General features: G+C 37.0%; 1 protein-coding gene across 2 annotated transcripts in view; it reads right to left on the reverse strand.

Moving 5' to 3' along the window:
• CSRNP3 (cysteine and serine rich nuclear protein 3) overlaps positions 1-15,035 on the reverse strand; it is a 53,111-nt gene extending 38,076 nt beyond the window's left edge. The window contains exon 1 of one of the 2 annotated variants that reach the window (XM_087949804.1): positions 14,812-15,035. The gene's annotated coding sequence lies outside the window, so the exon portion shown is untranslated. Of the gene's footprint in view, positions 1-13,037; positions 13,114-14,811 lie in introns of those variants that run through there. The other variant, XM_087949805.1, reaches the window with a different exon arrangement.
• Between the last annotated feature and the right edge of the window lie 5,875 nt (positions 15,036-20,910).

The following is a 20,910-nucleotide window of genomic DNA, read 5'->3' on the forward strand; positions in this document are numbered from 1 at the left end:
CCAAAACAGCCAAAACAACAACAATCAACTACAGACAACAGGTGAAATATCTTGAAAATGAAAGGATCCCAGCCCTCAAATCTCCATAAAGAAACAAACTTGATGAACGCACTCAGAGTTCCAAATTCTGGGAACTGCACATAATGCTCTTCTTTTCATTGCCTTCAGTTCAAAATACTAGTGGATCAGGCCAAAGGTCTCCCACTGACCATATGTACAAGCAGGATAGGTTGCCTTTTATATGATCCAGATGTTCTATGAAGATAATTTTACCCAGAATACAATAAAGCCATAGATCATGATGTCCTTAAATTGCATATTTGACCATGACTAGGTCAGCTTCTTCAAAAAAAAAAAATAAGGAAATTAGTATTCACTTCCATAGAGGTAAAATATAACCAGGTGGATTGCTGGCAAGATAAAAACTGTTTGGGCATGATATGATAAGAGCCATGGTTGTGCAGTGGTTAGAATGCAGTATTGCAGGCTAATTCTGCCAACTGCCAGCAGTTTAATTCTCACCAGCTCAAAGTTGACTCAGCTTTCCATCCTTCTGAGGTCAGTAAAATAAAGATTCTGTAAACCACTTAGAGAGAGCTATAAAGCACTATGGGGAAGTATATAAGTCTAAGTGCTATTGCTACATCTGAAAATTCTTGTCTTTCTCTTATCAACTCAAGTATAATTGCATCATATGATCTAATCAAATACATGGAAGAAGGCAAAATTCCATGCTGTTGCCAAAAAAACTGCGTGGATATATCTGTACCATCATAGAAATATTAACTTTAACATATACGTCAATAAATGTGAATATAATTGATATATTATAACATTGAATCCAAGTTATTATTGTCTGGAACACGGTTGGAACGGCCATGTTTCCACATGAATAAAAGTTACCGTACTTGATAAGGAATGTCAGGCTTGTAATTTAAAGAAAGCAATGCAATATGGTAAATTGCAGCTCTTTTAATACATTGTGTGCAAATCATGAGTGCCCAATTCGTTACCAATATGAATGCACAATCTATGTGGATAACAACATTTCACTGCATATCCACTAGGTGGCATTGGACTTTGTTGTGACTGAGTAAAATAAGTTCTCTCTCTCTCTCCCTCTCCTTCTCTCCCTCCCTCCCTCCCTCCCTCCCCCCCCCTCTCTCATATCTTAAGTTCATGACTGAATTTTAACTCTTCTATATTTGAATTCTAACAATACTGGGTTTTTTCAGGTGTGGAAAATCAAGTCCTACATGAAAATCCAATTACACTTATTTATTGCTACTCAGCTGTGCAAGGAGAATATTCTCAACTAACAGTTAGCACCTGTTAGGTGTTAGATATGGATCAATAGAATTCAAGAAGGAATAGGCTTAGTTTGCTTGTGGCTACGTACAGATTCTAGGCTGATCCCTCTTTTAATTTCATCCCCAGGTTCTGCTACTCCTTCCTCTATAGTTGCCTCATAAATATACAACAACTATAACCAACCCAAACCTTATATAATGCATTTGCTTAAAGGTAATATTTTCTCTGTATTCCTGATGATGAACATTCTGTAATAACGAATTTGGAATAATCTAATCCTTTCTAGTCAAATATTGAGAGGAAATCTTCACGTAGTAAATTATAAACAGAAGGATGAGAGACGAGAGGACATTTTAAAGTCATTAGCTGCTTTATATCTGGATTTCAGAGTATTAAAAGAATTCTTCATTATCCTATTACTGCATATTCAGTATTACCATTAGCATTATTAGCTGCTAAAATTCTACAGGAAAAAAGTGAAAGGTTATTTTGTTAGTTCATCTTTTGTTCTGGTATTTTGCAGAAGATATAAAATATACTGTAAGCTGAGGATGCTCCATGATAAACACTGATGAGCACTGTCATTTAAAAATCCATTTCACATTTAAAGATAAGAGCTCAAAAATCTATGCATCCATGTAATTGTCAGCACCATCCAGGAAAACCCAGTAGCTCTGAATCAAAACATGGCATGGAAGTATTAAATATATGATTCTGTATCTATGGCTAAAATTATTTGTAAGAGGAAAAGCAATGTTTTAAACTGTATTTTTCTTCTGACATTATAGTTTTATTCATTTGTAAATTTTATTTGCCGCCCCTCTTACCACAGGGTAACTCTGGGTGGCTTCCAATCTTAAAAAGATAAAAACTATACAAAACCTAAGAGACATAAATAAAATATTGTAAAGATACAAATGAGTCCCAATTAAATGATGGTGAGGGAGGGAGGAGGATGGGGGGTGGATAATGGGATCTGTTAAACAATCAACACATATATACTATTTGGATTATTACATATTGATAATATCTAAAACCATTATTTTTATTATCAGCAATGATTACTTTGAAAAACAGCAACAATTGTAAGGTTTATTTAAATTAAAATCTCTTGCTGGCTTCATCTTTTCCAGCACCTGTTTCCTTTCACAGCATTTGCTATTTACTGTTCCAAATTCTGCACTCAGCAATCCACTGGATGTCACGGTGGCCAGGATTTCATCCAAATGATGAAATGCCTATTGTGGCATCATGACACAAGCTCCATCCCATATGTGCATGCAATATAAGCACAAAACAGCACAGAATTGCATTGCAATGTGATTGCACATTTTATCACTGGTCTTTCCCACCCTCCCATCACCATTGTCTGCAGATCATTATGGCAAGGCAATGCTTCCCTGTAGAGGCGTAACACTCGAGATTCTTTGTGCATAAGTCAAGATGGCCTTCCAAATCGATACCCACAAACCTCCATCTATGGTCAAGCATAAACACTACTTTTACCACGAACCCTAGTATTCTTTCTGATTTCCTCTAACTATAAAACTATATCCTCCTGATAGAATGGAGTGGTGGTAAGGGATACCGTGGGACAGGTAATACATGAGGAGAAAGAGATTGTGTGTGAGAGAAGAAATATTTCACTGTGATTCATAAAGGTAAAGGATAAAGTTTTTCCCTGTCCAGTTGTTTCCAACTCTAGGGGGTGGTGTTCATCTTCGTTTCTTAGTGGAGGGAACCAGTCTTGTCCAAAGACGTTTTCCATGGTGCATTATACACCAAAGCGCATGGAACGCTGTTACCTTCCTACCAAAGTACTACCTGTTTATCTACTTGTATTTGCATGCTTTTGAACTGCTAGGTTGGCAGGAGCTGGGGCAAGTAACAGGAGCTCAACCCATCACACAGTGCTTAGGTTTCGAACCCAGGAAAGCTGATAAGCTCGGTGCCTTTAACCACTGAGCCATTGAGCACCCCTGTGATTCATAGCACCGTGGGGGGGAGGGAGACAAAAAAGATTTCACAAGTCAAGATCGCACCTAAATGATTTAAATTTCCAGATTTTGTTAGCTTTTCTAAGCTCAAGATTTTTTAAAGAACTGCTTTCCCCTTTGCTTTTCCAAGACCCTGCCAATCAATCATTATCACTATTAATAAATCACCTACATTAACATTTATTAGTTTAAGGAAGCATGCCGATATGAGATTCCCCTGGGATGGTAAAATTAATTATGTAAAATTATTCAACAAAGGATAGCAGTGAGGGATGACAGGGTCAGAAATCCTCTGCTCAGACTATTGGAAGGAGACACAGACTGCTCTTCAGGTTACACTCAGGAGGGAGAACTGCTTAAATACAAACTTCTTTCTATTTTGCACACATACTATTATGCAACTTCAGCTTGGTTCGCATTAAACACTTATAATGGCAACCACAGGAGCTGAACACCATTCCAAAATTTACAGCTTCCTTATTTGCAAGGCTGCCTCTAAACACTTCACTGCTTTTAAAGGTAAAGCAAAATGTAGTCTCTCCTCAGAACGTGACGAGACTGCCAACGGATCCTACTTAACATTTGGTAGTGGCTCCCATTATTCCTGAAAGCCACCCATTCATTTAAGAGATACAAGACCGACACATGTCGTTCATCTTTCAACCGAAGCAATGCTAGGACGGACAATTGAGAGCTAAGGTTCTGGCCATCGTTCTTTGTTGTCTGAGGGGCTACCTTAGTTCAACCAACTACATTCTACTCTGTTGTATACCCCGGGTGGACCAGCAACCATCTGGTATGTTTTCTAAGTACCAGAATAATGCTCATTTACATAACAACATTACAAGCACCTTCTATTCAACTATATATTTTAAGAAATATTGTTTGATTTCTAACACATATAGTTCATTTACAGTTCATTTATAATTTTATACCAATAATTTTAGCTTACTTGCAATTATATATTTTAACTATGTTGAAACAAAACCTCTCTAATAACCTAACAGCTTCTCAGATAAAGATGTATTTTTTAAAAAAAATATAGTTTATTAGTTTTTACAATTAAAACCAACCATCAACACATACACAAATAAGCAAAGGAAAAAAAAGGGAGAAAGAAAAGAGAAAAGAAAGAAAAAGAGAAAAGGAAAAAAGAAAAAAGAGAAAGAAGGTTAAAAGCATTCTTATTTTTACAGTTTGCAAGATCTTTTTTCATAACTTTAATTTATGTCATGTACACACACCTGTTCTTTACTTATATCGCTACCTCATTATTATAGGTTAATACTTTTCTCTTATGCCTTATGATATATAATTTATCTTTGGTCAATCCAATTATACCAACAATTCCAGCTATCATACTATGGTGAAGTGTCTTTGTTTTTTAGCGCCAAAGTCAATTTATCCATTTCTGCACATTTTGAAATGTTTTCAATAATCATTTCATCTGATGGAATTTGATGTTGTTTCCAGTGTTGAGCGAAGGCTAATCTGGCCGCTGTTAAAATGTGTATTGTTATGTATTTAGCTTTTTTGGAAATTTGTTTATCAAAAATCCCTAGCAGGAAGCACTCTGGTTTGTATTCTATCTGCTCTTTTGTAATTTCTTCCAACCAAGTTTTGATTTTCTTCCAGTACCTTTGGGTTTCTGTACAAGACCACCACATATGGAAAAAGGTTCCTTCTTTTTTCCTACACTTCCAGCAATATGGACTCATGTTAGGGTGCATCTTCGCTAACCTCGAAGGAGGGATAAAGATGTATTTAATAGACATTATACCTGGGCAACATATAGCCATAATTGGAAGTTATCTGACCAATGGAAAAATTAAAACAGAGCCAGAAATAAAGCAAAAACCTAAGATGTAAAGAGGAACAAACTGAATTAGGTGAGCTAAAGGACTGAGAAGTCCTCAAGATATATTTCCACAAATTTGAACTGAATAATATTTCAAAGTTGAAGATGGGAGGAGAATATGGGTAGGAACAAGAGAGAAAACCAAATGAGAAGATTGGAGGAAGGAGGGCAAGGGTAAAGTATAAATTAATATTGTCTCTGGTAAAAGTCTATTAATGCTGGAGAATTTGACCTTCACAGACTGTCTGTTTTCCTTCCAATTTATCTGAAGTTTCCCATTATGCTCAACTCTGTCTTTCTCTAAATCTTTACCCAGTAGAAAAATTAATTCCAATGAGCAAAACATTTTATACAATAACTATATGTTGCAATTCCTGGTAGAACACAAAATTTTATGTACAATTCCTCAAGCTCCCACCAACCTCACCTTGACACTTTATTATAACAGGATAAATCTGTCATAGTGCTGGAAGACAACCTGGCCTTGAGATTGAATTAACTGCATATACTTCAAAATCTCAAGGCAGCACCACGGATGGTAGCAGGGGTCATCTTCAATGTTCCTTCATAATTGGAAATGCCTTTGAGGCTAAAGATATGTCAAATTCTCCAGAGGAGTATCTGAAACAGGATGTGTTTTTTCAATGGCCAATTGATATAGCAATTCTATGGGATGTATTTATACCTGGATCCAAGGAAGAACTATCATGGAATACAATTGGTGTATTTAATTTCCTCATGACTGACAACTAATTATTCAATTTGATTATATTAGAGCTCCACCTTCTCTGAATCTGAGCCCCCATGTTCATTTGAAAATTTGATCTCTTTTAATTCCCAGTGGTGCAGATCCTTATCCAGATTCATGGATTATGATAATTATACTGATAGCTCTGAAAACTTAGGGGCTTTTCCTAATATTGATTACTTGGTAAAGCAGGTGCCTCAGATGGCTAAAGAGCACATATAATAAATAGCCATTCCCCTGCCCCTAAACTGGCTCTTTACTGGATAATAAAGAAGAGGCTATGTCATAATATAACCTGAACCACCGAAATTAACTTTCCAATCAGACAATTTTTGTCACATAGGGGACAAGGCAGTATACTGTATAATGTATTCTTTTTTTTTCTGTTGAATCATGTCTGATTTTCAGAAAGTACCTGGACAAGTCCATAGAGTTTTCTTGGGTTTTTCATTGTCTCTTTCCCAGGGCTGAGAAAAAGGAATTGGCACAAAGTCACCCAGCTGGTTTTGTGCCCTAGATGGGACTAGAACTCACTAGCCTGATGCCTTAACCAATATACCAAACTGGCTCTTGTGTCTTTCCTACTAAGAAGGGAAATTATTATGTTTTTTGTTCTATTTTACTGTTTGTAGAGTTCCATTTTTTTAAAAAAAAATGGAGCAAATCAACAAAACAAAAAAACAAAATGCTTAAGAATATAAAAATATATTCCATAGAACATACATAGGAAGCCAAAAATAAAAAATTTTGATTTTAAAAAAATAACATTAAAAATATCAACATATAATAGACTGCAGCTATATTCACTTAGGTCACAAAACAAATGTCAGAATATTATAATCAGATTAAATTGCAAAGACAGGATATGGTGGCTAACAAAAAAGAAAATTATTATTTTGTTGATAAATAATGGTTCTATGGCTTAGAATCAATCATGGTTCCCAGATATCTTTAAAAAAATTAAGTCACCTATATGGGAAATACTAAACAACCTACATGAAAAGAATGTATTTTCTCACCCTGCTTTAGTCATCCTTATAATGTAATTTGTCTCTGTTCTATAATTGGGTTTGAGCAAAGACAAAGACTGACAGCCGACAAACAGCAAACAAATCTCTTTTTCCAGAGATCTGTCTTGATCTCCAAACCGATTACACCTGTCTCATGAACTACATGCAGCCATCTGTTCCTTCCTTAAGAGAAGCTTTCAAAAGAGCTGGCTCCTCTAAGTATCTATTGAGAGCAGAGTGTTGTTATTGTCAGCAAATAGATGTGTCCCTGAATCAAAATAAATCTTTTTATTTTACCCAAATAGCCTATGAGGCGCAATTCATTTCGCAACTAGATGAACATAAAAAGGAAAGGCAGAATTAATATTGCAATCTGTTTTGCATTAGCCATTTCCCCCCATTTTGCCAAATATCTTTCAACTTTTCACTTACGATTCTACAAGAAATCTGTGGATAAATAAGCTGCATATCTAAGAGTCATTTTTCTACCGCAGCCTATCATTCGCTCCCACAAACCTTATGCTTTTGAGTCTGACTCTTAATATGATACACTGATAGCAACAACATCTAGCTCTTGTAGTGTAATGCTCCTCTTCTAACTGTAGGACCACTGAAGTATGCTTTTATTATGAGAATTTAACAAGCTAATATATATTTTAGGCTGAAATTTACAATCTTTCTTTTACAAAAAAAAATGCTAATGAGTACTACCAGTAGCTATGCAGAGGCTTGCCTCTTGTGATTTTAGTTCTGTGAAAAAGATTTTTTGAAGGCAGTGCAGTTAGTTCTAATTGTAATAAGGGATTGTAGTCCCCCCGCACCCCTTTTTAAAATTGTTTTCATATCACCTAGGCCAGAAGATTCAAAATTGGTGCTGTCACAATTTTATGAATCCATGACCTTGTAAATATTTCACACATCTCTTCCTCATTTTATATGGATGTTTACAGAAAACACAACAGCTACTATTTCTGGATACTAAAGTTGATTCTAACAATAGATCACAGAAAACTTGTTTGAACTGCTAGGACAATAGCCATTAAAGACTTTCAATCAAGATCTAGTATGATGATTAAATTATTGAATCAGGCCAGGAAATACTCAAATTCAAGTCCATTCTGAGCCTCAAAAAGTTACTGAGTGACTCAGGCCAACCTATCACACACTAATTGTTAAGATAAAATGAAAAGGGACTTCGTGATAATCACTCTGAGTACCTGGACAACAGAGAGAATATAATTGTACTCAACAACAGTCAGGAAATTGAGGTAACACCCCATTCTACCCAGATCAAATGTGAAATAAATTTCACAATTTGCTGGCTTACAAATTACTGCAAAAACCACATCTACTCTTTCTAGGCTACAAAACTCCATATACCCACTAGATGGCAGCAAACCTGGGCAACCTTTGATATTTGTATTATCTACTGGTGCTCCAGATTTTTCATTACAGATATAGGGTAAGTTTAACAAAATGTAAAATGTAAATGAGAAATTACAGCTCAACAGCAAAATCCATACACTGAATTATTTAATATATAGATCTTTTACTTCTGTTTTAAGTGCAGGTGACTTAATCAATTATTAGATCCTGTATTCCAAACATGTAAAAGTTTGTGGGTTTCTTGGAAAATTACAAAATACGTAATTTTAGAACCAGCTTTGGTACACAGTACCAATGTTCCAGATATCAGGTGTAACAGCTTTTAAAGGACCCAATGAGATTGTACTATATGTGTCATCACTGTACAAACCTGAATATCCTAGTAGCTAATTTCAGAGTCAAGGAAAATTCCAGATTGGGAAGAGAAACCAGGCTGTGGGCTTAGAGAAAGCTTCCAGCATGAATGGCCCGACCTCTTTCTTGATTCCAAAAGCATCTTGCAAATCAAACCTACATTTCACAGCTGGTTCTCCTGCATACAAAAATAGCAGCACTGATGCCTCTCAGAGCTTCCCTATAGAGATTAGAGCCAGTTAAACACAAGAAGGTGAAGTACAGAGAAAATGTTTCTGAAGAATAGACTGGATGAAATATGGGTTTCTACCAGCTCCCTAGACTCACCTAAACGGAAGTTTCCCTAGTTGAAAATGTTAAGAACCGCAATCATCATCAGAATGGGTATGATTATCTTTCTTTTATCGCTCTAGGCATGAGTGCTGTCTGAATTACTCAGATAAAACCAGACTATATCTTCTATAGTAGCGTACTCAGAATTCAAACTGAGAAGCAATTTATTGCACTAGATAAAATTATGTATTTGTAAGGAACATACAGAATAGAAATGGTAACAAGAAAAATAAATTCTTTCATCTAATTAACAAGTATCTTTTTTTTTTTTTGCCCCGAGATTGTGCAAAGATGGACCTATCGACTTTATTGATCCATCTGCTCAAATTTCTCATTCTGATCATTTCAATTTCCAAGATGGCTTATGGTTCAAGATCAACACCAATTTGGAGTTAATCCAAAATGGCATTTTAAAAAAAAAAAAAGAGTAAAGATATATTGGAAACATTCTCCAATCCTCTTTCCTTGTTTTCAAAAATTCAACCTCTAGAATTGAGTAACATGTACAGGTGGTCCTCGACTTACAACCACAATTTAGCCCAAAATTTCTGTTTGTTAAGTGACTTTCGCCCCATTTTAACATATTTTCTTGCCACAGTTGTTCAGTTGATAAGTTAGTGACCTGGTTGTTAAGTGAATCTGGCTTCCCCATTGACTTTGCTTGTCAGAAGGTCGCAAAAGGTGAGATCACATGATCCCAGGACATAGCAAAGGTCATAACTGCGAACCAGTCGCCTAGCATCTAAGTTTTGATCACATGATCGTGAGGATGCTGCAAAGGTCATAATGGTGAAAATGGTTATAAGTCATATGCTTCAGTGCCACTGTAACTTTGAACGGTCACTAACCAAACTGTTGTAAGTTGAGGACTACCTCTATCTATATTTCCCCCGTCTTACAGCTTGTCTTACAAAAAGAGGATTCAAGGCAGAAGTCATAAAAAAGCCAATCAGGAAAAACGTATTCTGAGATTTACTGTTCCTAATTGCAATGAAGCTTTATTGGAATTAAACATTTGTTAATCCTTTTGTTAGGAGAGGCAGGAACTGGGAATACATCTGAAATATGGTGGATCATCTGTAATTCAAAGTCACTGAGTCCCTTGCTGAACTCCTTAATGATTTGGGGAATCAATGTGATTTGCTTGCCAGGAAAAAGACATTAGTTATTGGCTGCTAATGGGCACACAAAAATAGTATCTGCAGAGGAGTCCCTGTGAAAGAGAAGCTACCTTGCTTCCTCTTGCCCTCAATGTCTACAGATTGATGGTTGCCCATTCCTAATGGCTCTATGAAACCAGTCATCTATATGATCCACATCAGGCCTAGGAGGAAGGGATGGGCTCATTGATCACAGACCCACATTATGACCAAGATCCCTGGATTTCCACCACCACTGACAACTCAACAATACAGAGCAGAATTGCTAGGGAAGGAGAGTGTATAATATGTTTGGTGTCCGAATGTGTATATAGTGTATTCGCAAGGGAAGCTATGTATATGTAACACATGTGTCATCCTTGGCATGTAACCAAGCAACTAAAGAGCCCTGGATGCCAGAAAAGTTTTCCAGCCCCTGCTAAAACCTTTCTAATTATTAGCTAAATGTTAACTAGACTAGATGAAAGCGTAAGAAGTCTGCTAGTTTTTGTCACTTAGATGGCAGGCAGAAAAAGAGATCCATTTAATGAATGGAAAATTAGCTTTGTTGACTTTTGAAATGATTTTTTTTTTTAAAATGGAGGCACTAATGTACAGCTAACCAATATAAATGAGGTTCATCACATACTCTTTAGTGGCTTTTTATTATATTTGTGTGTGGGTGAATGGTTGTTCTTGAACCTACTATAATGAAAAACAGGGTGCAAATCTCAACCCAATGGCTACTAAACTTTAAAAATGGATTTGCATGTTCCTAAGTTATTAGTCTTTGTGATACTAATTTCCTTTCCCCTAGACTGGGTGTCTTTATTTATGGTCTCAAACCAGTAAACATAAGCACAAGGTTTAAAATAACAAGAATCCAATGATGGGACAATGAATAATAATGAAAAGACATTCTCCAACAATATTCTTACCATCTTATCCATCATTCCCGTGCTTTTCATTTTTCCTTTTACATTCTCCAACAGCTTATCCATGGTTATCAAAATGGGTAATGGAATGTTATTCATTCTCTACACAGTACTTTGCAAAATAATTGTATAATTCTCACATTTGATTAAAGATCAAAGAGAAAATTTAATTTGATTAAAGAGAAAATTTAATAAATTTTCTAGAGACATAGTCTTTGTTCACGCCTTTCTCCAGAGAAGTTTCAATGGAAATAATGTGAATAAACTTCCTAAGTAACTGGCTTGGAATATTTCAGGCAAATGTCATCCAGATTTAAAAAGAAATTTTTTGCTGAAGTTATAACTGATATTAATATTAATACCTTCTACAGTATGGAAAGGTTCAGGGTGCAAATGTAATCACCCAGTAAGACTAGATAATCTGTAAATGAAATGTTGTTTATTTACATCTCTATTCTTTATCTCAAAACAATTTGTCACAAAGAATATAATTAATATATTCTAATCTACAGCACATCATGGTAACTCTACAGAAGTGACAGGATAACGGCACAACAACCCCAAATCTGTTCAAAACATTTGGTAGATGACTACTGACAGCTGATCAGTTTTTAGTACAAATATTTGGATCCTATTATAAAGGGTTGCATAAACGTATTGTTACATTAATTATATTCTGGATTTCTAGTTCCAGTTTCTGATCTCTGATTTTGAGGGATGAATGTAGGAGTTACTCTGTGAATCTCAGCAAAGAACCTTTTGTGGAAGAAAATCTTTGAATAGACAAATAACTTATGCACTTCTAAATTATTCTTGTGATCCCAGTCATAGTACCTTTAAATATCTTCAGGTTCAATGGAAGTCTTTAATGTTGAAATACTCTCAGTGGGATTTAATTTTTCTAGAAGGTATTGAAGATTTTGAATGTTTACACTTTTATCTTTATTTTTACATCACATTCAGAATATTATTAAATATATCGAAGTAATATGAAAGGGTACATCAGTGCCAAAAGAACAACCTAAATGCATAATCTCAATAGTTAAAACATTTTGATATTTAAAAAACACCTAATTAATCAGAGCAACATACAATACCACACAGAAGAGATAACAAATTTTTACTCCTAATTTGCTTATTTCAATACTTGTAGCTGTGATGTCACAAACATTATTGAAAACGCTTTTCAGACTGTTAGAAAGTGTCAATACCAAACAGAAATGTAACACTAGGTGACTGATTTACTCACTACTATCAATTATTACTTAAGATTGTAACCATGTAAAAAGCTAGAACAAAGCTTACAAAGTAACCCGATTCGTACTAGATGCTGCTGGGTTTTCATTTTAAAGGATAACGTGGATGATACAAGCTTACAGTTTTAGCCTGCAAGAATGAATCTGAACGGGTTTGTATAGTTCACGTGTTCATCCCTCTACCTCTACAATAGAGGCTGACAGGGGAAACCTGCCCATGATGGAGTTTACATACTAATATTCAAACACATTTCAGTGGAGTTTACATCTCAAGCCCAATGCCACACAGGAAGGCTTGCGAGCTGCAGGCGACAATCTGTACCAAAGTCAGTGCTCGACGCACTCCCATATGTATATGTCTCATCTTTTTAAAAAATAATAATAATCCACCACTTCCCCACAAGCCACCCATCCCACCTCTCCAAACGCAGCGCCAACCCTTTCATCATGACACGTTTAAAACCTTTCCTGTGACATTTTGCAAAATGAAAAGGAAGCAGCCACCCACTAAGACCAAGACAAGAATCAGGCTCCTCGTTGCAAAGAACTAACAGCGCGGCTGCAGTTTGCAAAAAAAAAAAAAAAGGGAAGCCCTACGTCGAGTGGAATAAGGACACACTACACTTACACACAAACATATACACACACAAATATGCATAGACCACCCTGCCTTTTCTGCAATGAAGCAAAGTCGGTCCCTGGCACCGTACCTATGATGAAAGTCCTGCTCCGGCTTGCTGCACTCTCTTCCCACAATAGGAAACAAAACCGCGTCGTACTCACTGCAGTAGCCTGGGTGTATTCGCCCCCCCTTCTCTTCTCTCTCAACCCCCCGCCCCAACTCTTACAGCCTCCCACTAGCTGGGTGACCTTTGAACTGGTTTCTCCTCTCCTCGCCGTCCCTCTGCAGGCAAAGCTGCTGTGCCCGTCTTTATTTGCATAAAGCTGGCGAAGGCCTGTCAACCGCGCCGGGCTGTGGAGAGAGAAAAAGAGCCGAGGCGCGCTGCGATTTCCCTCGGAATCCGCGGATCTCCCGTGAGGCGAAGGAGCCGCAGGCCCGCAGGGGCGGGAAAGGCCCGCGGGCTCCCCGCCGTCCAGCCAGCCAGCAACCTTACCCCAACTCGGGTTTCTCGTGGGTGGTTGCCAAGGTGACCATCCAACTAGTCAAACCTTCTCTTCACATCCAGGGAAGACAGAGAATTTTTGGGGGGGGAGGGGGGGGAAGCACCCGCCTTGACCCTCGGTCTTGGCTGGTGAAAATGCAAGCCAGCTAAGCCGGAGGAGCCTCGTTTCGTTTCAAAAACGCCTTTGCGTTTTGTAAGATCCCCCTGGTCTCAGCCAGTGGGGTGAGGGAAGGAGTGAAAGAGGTCTAAACGAAAAGGAAAACGCGTGTCTTTTCTCTTATTTTCACGTTCAGGGAAATACAGACAGCAAAACCTATGTGAACCTGCGTCGAATGCAACAGGATGCCCCAGAGAGGAAGAAACACCAAATGTGTTTCTGATTAATTGTGTCAAATGTTGGAACTGGGTGGTTTATTTTATTTATTTTGGGGGAGGGGAGATGGTAAGGTTGTTGATTCCCTGCTTTCTCCCATTTTGCTTCCAGCAAGAAATATCAGCCCTGTTCAAAAATTCTGCTCACCTACCATAGCAGATATTACAAATTAACCATTTTACTTCCATCAAAATTGGAAAAGATATTCAGAAGAGACCAAGTAATCTGCTGAACTTTTGTTTTAAGAAGGATAATCTTTCAATGATATATTTAAAAATAATAATAATAGAGGGATCATTTCACTGAAAACATGTGAGGTCTCCCTTTCTCAAAGTTAAGAGGAATTTCAGTGAGTGATTAAGCAGAAGAAAAACATGAAGGAGAAAATAAATGCACGGGTTCTTTTGAAAGGCCTCTGGGATGTGTTGAATACAGTTACATTATCTTAGTGTATCTATCTTTCCATCATCCCTTGTGAAATATTTCAACAAAAGATGGTGTTTCAGAAAAAATTCTTGGCCACCTAATTAACATTCCAGAGTATTCCATTTCTCGTGACAAACAGAAACAAACAAACAAAAAAGGAACATCCACTCATTGAAACCACATGGCACCCACTCAAAATAATGAGGCTGACAAGACACCAGCATATTAGATTTTTTTTCTGTGTTAAAATAATTAGGTATTTCAGATTGGCTACTGATCATTGTTAAAAGATTTATTATAATGAATAACTGTGAATGTGTAATTGTCCTGGCCGCAGGAGTGTTTTATGTTTTTAATATTCCCCCCATTAAGTCATTGCTACACTTACCACAATTTATTGGGCTAGCCATTCAACTCCAAAAAGCCACACCTTACTGAATTCAGAAAATGCTAACAGCTCACAATACTACAAACCCATATCCCGAATTACAGTCCAAACATTCATATCCCTGAATAACTGGGGGAAAAAAAAATTTTAAGAAAAGAGAAAGAGAGACTGACCTGTTAAAGTGGTTGCGTTTCCAATCCATGCACTTTTTGGCTAATAATTATGCACCCCAATGGGCTGTCATGTTGCAAGGGTGTGACGTGTTACCTGCTCTCCTGGTTCCAGCGGAATCTTCTTAAATTTCCCAGTCTGGCGTTTTATTGCTGGTACCATATGCTTTATTGTTCAGCGACAAGAGCTACTGCTTTGCACAAAGCCTCATTAGCTAGTGCTCGCCTCCCAGCTTCAGCCTCTCTGACGCTGCTGGTCTGATCACATGGGAGTTTTGCCTGATAAATCGGGGCATACAACTGAATCCCCTGCCTTCCCCCCCCCTAATCAGTTAAGGTCTTCTAGGAGGAAAGAACAACAAATGATACAGCTGCTGGAAGACATTTAAAGCCTCACAAATGAGGGAAATTCTTTCCCAACCACTGTCCCTGCCCATTTCAAACCCCCTTCACAACATCCCTTACAAAGCACAGATTCATTAGAGATTTGAGAATGTGATTAATGCTTGCTTTGTCAAGGCTAATGACCGTATCACATAGTATACTATATGCTGGAGGAAATCTCCGATTGTTTTTTGCTATTCAGGAAGAGAAAATCAGGTGCCTCACCAACGAACTTCTTACAGTTACACATTTAAGTTGCTGATATTGGAAAAAGATTCAGGATACAGCCTTTTTTTTTCCTGAAGTAATCAGAGGAATTTAACGCTGTATAAACATAATTAGAAAAAAACATTAAGGGAAACCTTATTTCCTAACTCAAAATAATCACAGTTTCCCCACTTTTTTTTGTTTGTTATGGTAGTACTTCGGATGAACTAAATTCCAGTACTCAACTTTACAAAAAAGATTAAAAGTAAAATTTGATTTGCTTATCTAGCACTCATACATATTTTCCTATTATATATATGAATGATTGAAACTAAGGCTGTATAAGTTTTATTTTTAAGATTCAGAAGTAAAGGAGCGCCTTCTTTCAGGTTTTTAAAAATTACCTCATGATATATTTGTTACTTGTTTGGAGAACCATAACTGATAAACACTCCTTAAAAGGAAATGTGACAGAGCAACTTTAGAAATGTGACATCAATTTGAGGAAAAAACCAAACCAAACCAAACCATGTAATCACAGAAAATCCAAAACCTCTAATTCTTTACAGTACTTAGGGGAATTATAAATATCAACATGCTGCCAACAAAATGTATTTTCCTATCTGCAAAATTGGATTGGTTTGTATTAAGTTATTTAGAATAACTGAAAATAATTGTATTTTAAAAGCAGATAAAAGACCTACGCTTATGTCATTTACTTTTTAACATTCTGAAAAAACTTTTCTTATACCTTTCAATGGTTTACCTATTAGCATAAATAATTGGCATATTATTGCTTATTATGTATATAAGCAAGCTTTTGTAAGTGTACTTGATAGAAAGGATGCTACTGACCTCAATTCATTCAAGATTGGACTTTAATAAAGGTGGCCATTAGAAATGCAGTTTTGAAGTCCATCATGGCACAACTCCATCTTAGTTAACTGAATTATGTGAGCAGGCTTCCATGAGGTAAATAAACGTATACTAAGCATTATATTCATGTTTAGATTATAAAGGAAAAATTGTCATTAAAAAAGATTCTCCCTTTTAGTAATCATATATCACAAAACATCTTACTAAATCCGATGTGAGAAAATATCTGAGTTCCCTAATTCTCTAAGTAATAGAAGTAAATCAATCTGTTGACAAATTTGCTCTAGATTCCAATTCCAATTAGCATTTATTTTATACTTTTTTGTTTTAGTACTAATTGGTTTAATTTCTACCCTACTGATTAATATATACTATGACTCTCAGCAGCTGGTGAGATGGTGAGTGTCTACAAGGGCAGAGATTAATGAAGCTTTCTATATTAATGAGGAAAACTAAGATAAATTTTACTTGTTTATGAAGATCTTCTTTAGCTGCTATTAATATTTTAAAACATGGATGATGTCATTTAATATTACATACAGAAGTAACTGCGAAACAGATGTGGAGCCAATGTAGAAAGATACTAAAAATGAGAATAGGAAGTGAACATGTTGTCTCAGCATCCTGGGTAAAAAGAATTGAATATTGGATGGGTGGATGGATAGGCCCCACAAGTAACTTAATAAGTCTTCTATTTATAAAAGTTTAAGTTTTAAATCAAGAAAACTTAAATGACCTAGCAATGAAATATGGTCCAAGAAAATGTATGTAATGCTGTGGTACAACTTACATAAGATCATCATTCTCTTGTCAGACAAGCCCTTCCCTAGTTCACATGAAGATAAACAGAAAGATAGGGGAAGCACATTCAGACTTCCAAGATTCTGTTTATTTACTTGTTTGATATTTCCCCCTCCATCTAACCCTTATTACTTTATAGGTAACTCCAGGGAGTGATCTTACATAATACTTGTTCCTACTCCTGTTTTCCTCACAACAACAACCATGTGAGGTGAGCTGAGAGGGACTTGCCCAAAGTCACCCAGTTGGCTTTTATGCCTAAAGCAGGATTAGAACTCCCAATCTCCTGGTTTCTAAGCCAACAGCTTAATCACTACACTAAAGTAGCTTCCTGATATGAGTAGTATTGATATACATGACGTTGGTTTCCTAGGATACTTTGATGGGCTGACACAAACGCATTCAAGATAAACTAAACAATAATAAGATATGTAACTTGAGTCAGAAACTGGCTAAAAAGAAGTAAGAGAATATGGATATTAGATTTTATAATGAGGGAAAGTAAGTGGAATTCCTCTAAAAGTTCATTTTGGGAGTAGTGTAGGCAAATTACTAAGTGATCCACAGTCAAGGATAAGCAAAAAAAAAAAAAAAAAGGTACATTAAAACAACAACAACCTGCACGTACAAACAAGTAGAATATGAAGAGGAATGTGAAGATATTCTAAAGCAGTGTTTCTTAACCTTGGCAAATTTAAGATGTATGGACTTCAACTCCCAGCATTCCCCAGCCAGATGACCCAAGGTTGAGAAGCACTGTTCTAAAAGAACTAACTCCAAGTGGGCAAACAGGAAGCAAAAAGATGAATGAAAATTAGACAAGGGGCTCTAGCATTTCCTTTTTCTAGCAGTAGCATCCCCTGAGTGCAGTTCTCCTCAGAAGGTTCCTACCAATGGAAAGGGGGCACCGTAGAGACCATTTCTGTCCATTGACCAACCCCCTAGGACCAGCTTCCCTAGATCTGAGGATTCTTAGAACTGATAACAAAACAACTGAGGAGGGAATTAATAGGTGTTTTCAGAATGATGAACTAGGTTGATAGAGCAGAGAGAGAGAAAAAATCTCTCTTATAAAGCCTGCTTCTAGACAGAAACACTTCTTGTTACCAATCAAAAGTTCTTGTGCAGCTGTTCTGTATTTGGGAAAATGAAGGAGGAGGAAGAGGAGGAAGGGGTAAAAAAAAAACAAGAGTTACAATAGAAGACAACAATAAATTATTCCCCATAGCCAACTTAATTACAATCTACCAATCCTTCATTTGCTGTCCCTTCTTGCAATCTCTCTCCCTCTCTCTCTCTCCCTTCCCCTCCCTCCCCCTCCCTCTGGTGGCAGCAGTGCCTTAGATAGAAAGTCCATACAGAGAGTGGTAAGGACAGCCGAGAAGGTGCTTAGAGCTCACGTTGCTCACCACACACCCACTTTACGGTCTGTTTCTGTTGCTCCCCTTTGAGAGGAGGTTTCGAGGTATTTCTAGCAGGACTACAAGATTCTGTAACAGCTTTGTTCCTTATACCAACTGTCTTGTAAACTCTCAGAATTCTTTCCTCCCCGCCATGCATATGTATACATTCAAACTAGACTGTGATGTTTCTCTGTGTCATATATGTATGTGCATGTGAGTATATGCATATGGTTATCCTTTGAGAGCTGAATGCAATGAAATTTCATTTTAATGTAAGCTGATTAGTGTACATTTAAAATTACTATAAAGTTTTATTCTATTTATATTTTATATTTATATATATATATATATAAACACACACACACACACATATACACACACCCACACCTGGCATGTGTGAATAGTTTGGTGCCTTTTATAATTTTAAAGATTTTAATAGTAATATTAATACTTGTCAGTATATAATTGTTTTTATCTTTGTTGTACACTCTCCAGAGTCACTTGTCAGTGAGATGGACAATTATATAAATATGACAAAATAAATAAATAAATGGTTTACTGGAGACATTAGATATCATATTGGTGAATCACCCCCACCATAGTTACTTTTGCCTTCCATCCAATATTACTAACCACTGGAAGAACATCCTCCAATCATACTCCTTAACTTGGAATACTGGGATTGGAGAAAAAGGCAGATTTTGAAAGATAGCTATACTAGCAGATTTAGTGTAAGGATCCTTCATTGGTGAATTCAAAGAGGGAGCAGTAAACCCATGACTAAAAAGAGTCTGGGAATCAGTTTTAGTTTGGCATACGTGTTTAACCCACTTGTATTCAAGGGAAGCCTGACCACCTTCTATATCCAGAATGATATCAATTCTAGGAATACATTCCAGAAGACCACTGAAATCACATTCAAAAACTATATGCTGATACTGGTGGTGTCTGAGCTGGAAACTGGCTTGGAGGCATAATAGATATCGGACAGGAGCTAGTTTGGGGGGCGGGAAAGACTTTTCCAGTGTCCAAGGAAAAAAGGGGTCACGTATATCCCAGCATAAAGTGATCAATAATTGCTAGGCTGATATCACTCCCTAAGGGTCACCTGACTGTGATATCCATCAAATGAACCTTGAAACATATCAGACTGCATCCATAGAGAAAACTGCCACACATTTTTGCTAGCTTAAAGTAGAACATTGTATCTGTGTTTGTACTTTAACAATGGAACGGGGGGGGGGGGGGGGGGGGGGGGGGGGGGGAATGGGGAAAAAAAAAAAAAAAAAAAAAAAAACTTTGATTTTAAGCAGATATGGATTGTGAGTTTGTGAGGAAATGTCACAAGTATATGGCAGGAAATTGGTTGGCAGGATGGGATGTTTGTGTCACGTTCAAATGCTTCATGTACAATTCTGTGAATTAGGCACATAACAACTGCACAATAAAAGCATTATTTGAAGATACCCCAATGATGGTACATAAAAAAGTGAAATCAGCATTTTTTTAAATGTATGAAATTTTCTGCTTTAAAGATGGTAGTGGATGCAAGCTGTAAAGGTTGGGAGACATCAGGTGAAAGATTAAATGAGAGAAAATGAATAAATTTTCAAGCAGATTTATTAAATGCCCAGTTCATTAGTTCAGTTCCTCCTTGTTTGGAATGTCATTCATGAATGCATTTTCCTCCAGTAACGATTTACAGATATATGCAAAACATGTAAACCAATGTGTTGAAATATTTTTCTATCCCACTCCACATGCCCCTACCCCTCAATCCATCTGCAAAAGAAATTCAATACATGAGTGATCATTGCTTAGATCTGTCCTGGAATGAATGTCTTATGAGCCTCTTTTGGCCTTCTTGTATCTATCAAAAAATGCTGTGGATGGTCAGGTTTTCTGAAGTGTCAGGCTGGGAAGGGAGCCAGTTAATGAAAAATTGTGAGTTAGTTGTCAGAAGGCCCCAGTAAGCTTACCTTGATTGCCAATTCACTCAGCTTCTTCCATCCAGCTGCCCAGCAAATCTTACGAAGTGAGGGGAAGACTCCACAGCATCCCATAGTTGTGATAGACAGGAATAGTTTCATTTCCTCCAGCCAGAAAAACTGGAAAGGGGTAGACAAATTTGGAAGCCAAAGCAGAATCCGGTAATAGGCTGGCCATTAAACAAGGGCATGTTTGTCCTGATGACTTCAAAAAGAAATTCACAAAGACGAATGCTAAAATGGAAATGGGGGCCCTTGTAAATCTCCAAATAATCCTGAAGTAAAATGCCCAGAACCCACTACCATTTGCCCTAATCATCTTGACTGGGGCTGCTAGGATTTGTCATTTAGTAGCTGGAGAATCGCAACTCAAGGGCCAAGCAAGATCCTCATCCTTTGCACGGAGGAAAACCCAGCTTCAATTCCTGGCAACCCTAGTAAGA

The sequence above is a fragment of the Notechis scutatus genome, chromosome 1 (assembly GCF_049901735.1).
Source record: "Notechis scutatus isolate UNSWTSFEM ecotype Mainland chromosome 1, rNotScu1.2, whole genome shotgun sequence".
Taxonomy (NCBI): domain Eukaryota; kingdom Metazoa; phylum Chordata; class Lepidosauria; order Squamata; family Elapidae; genus Notechis; species Notechis scutatus.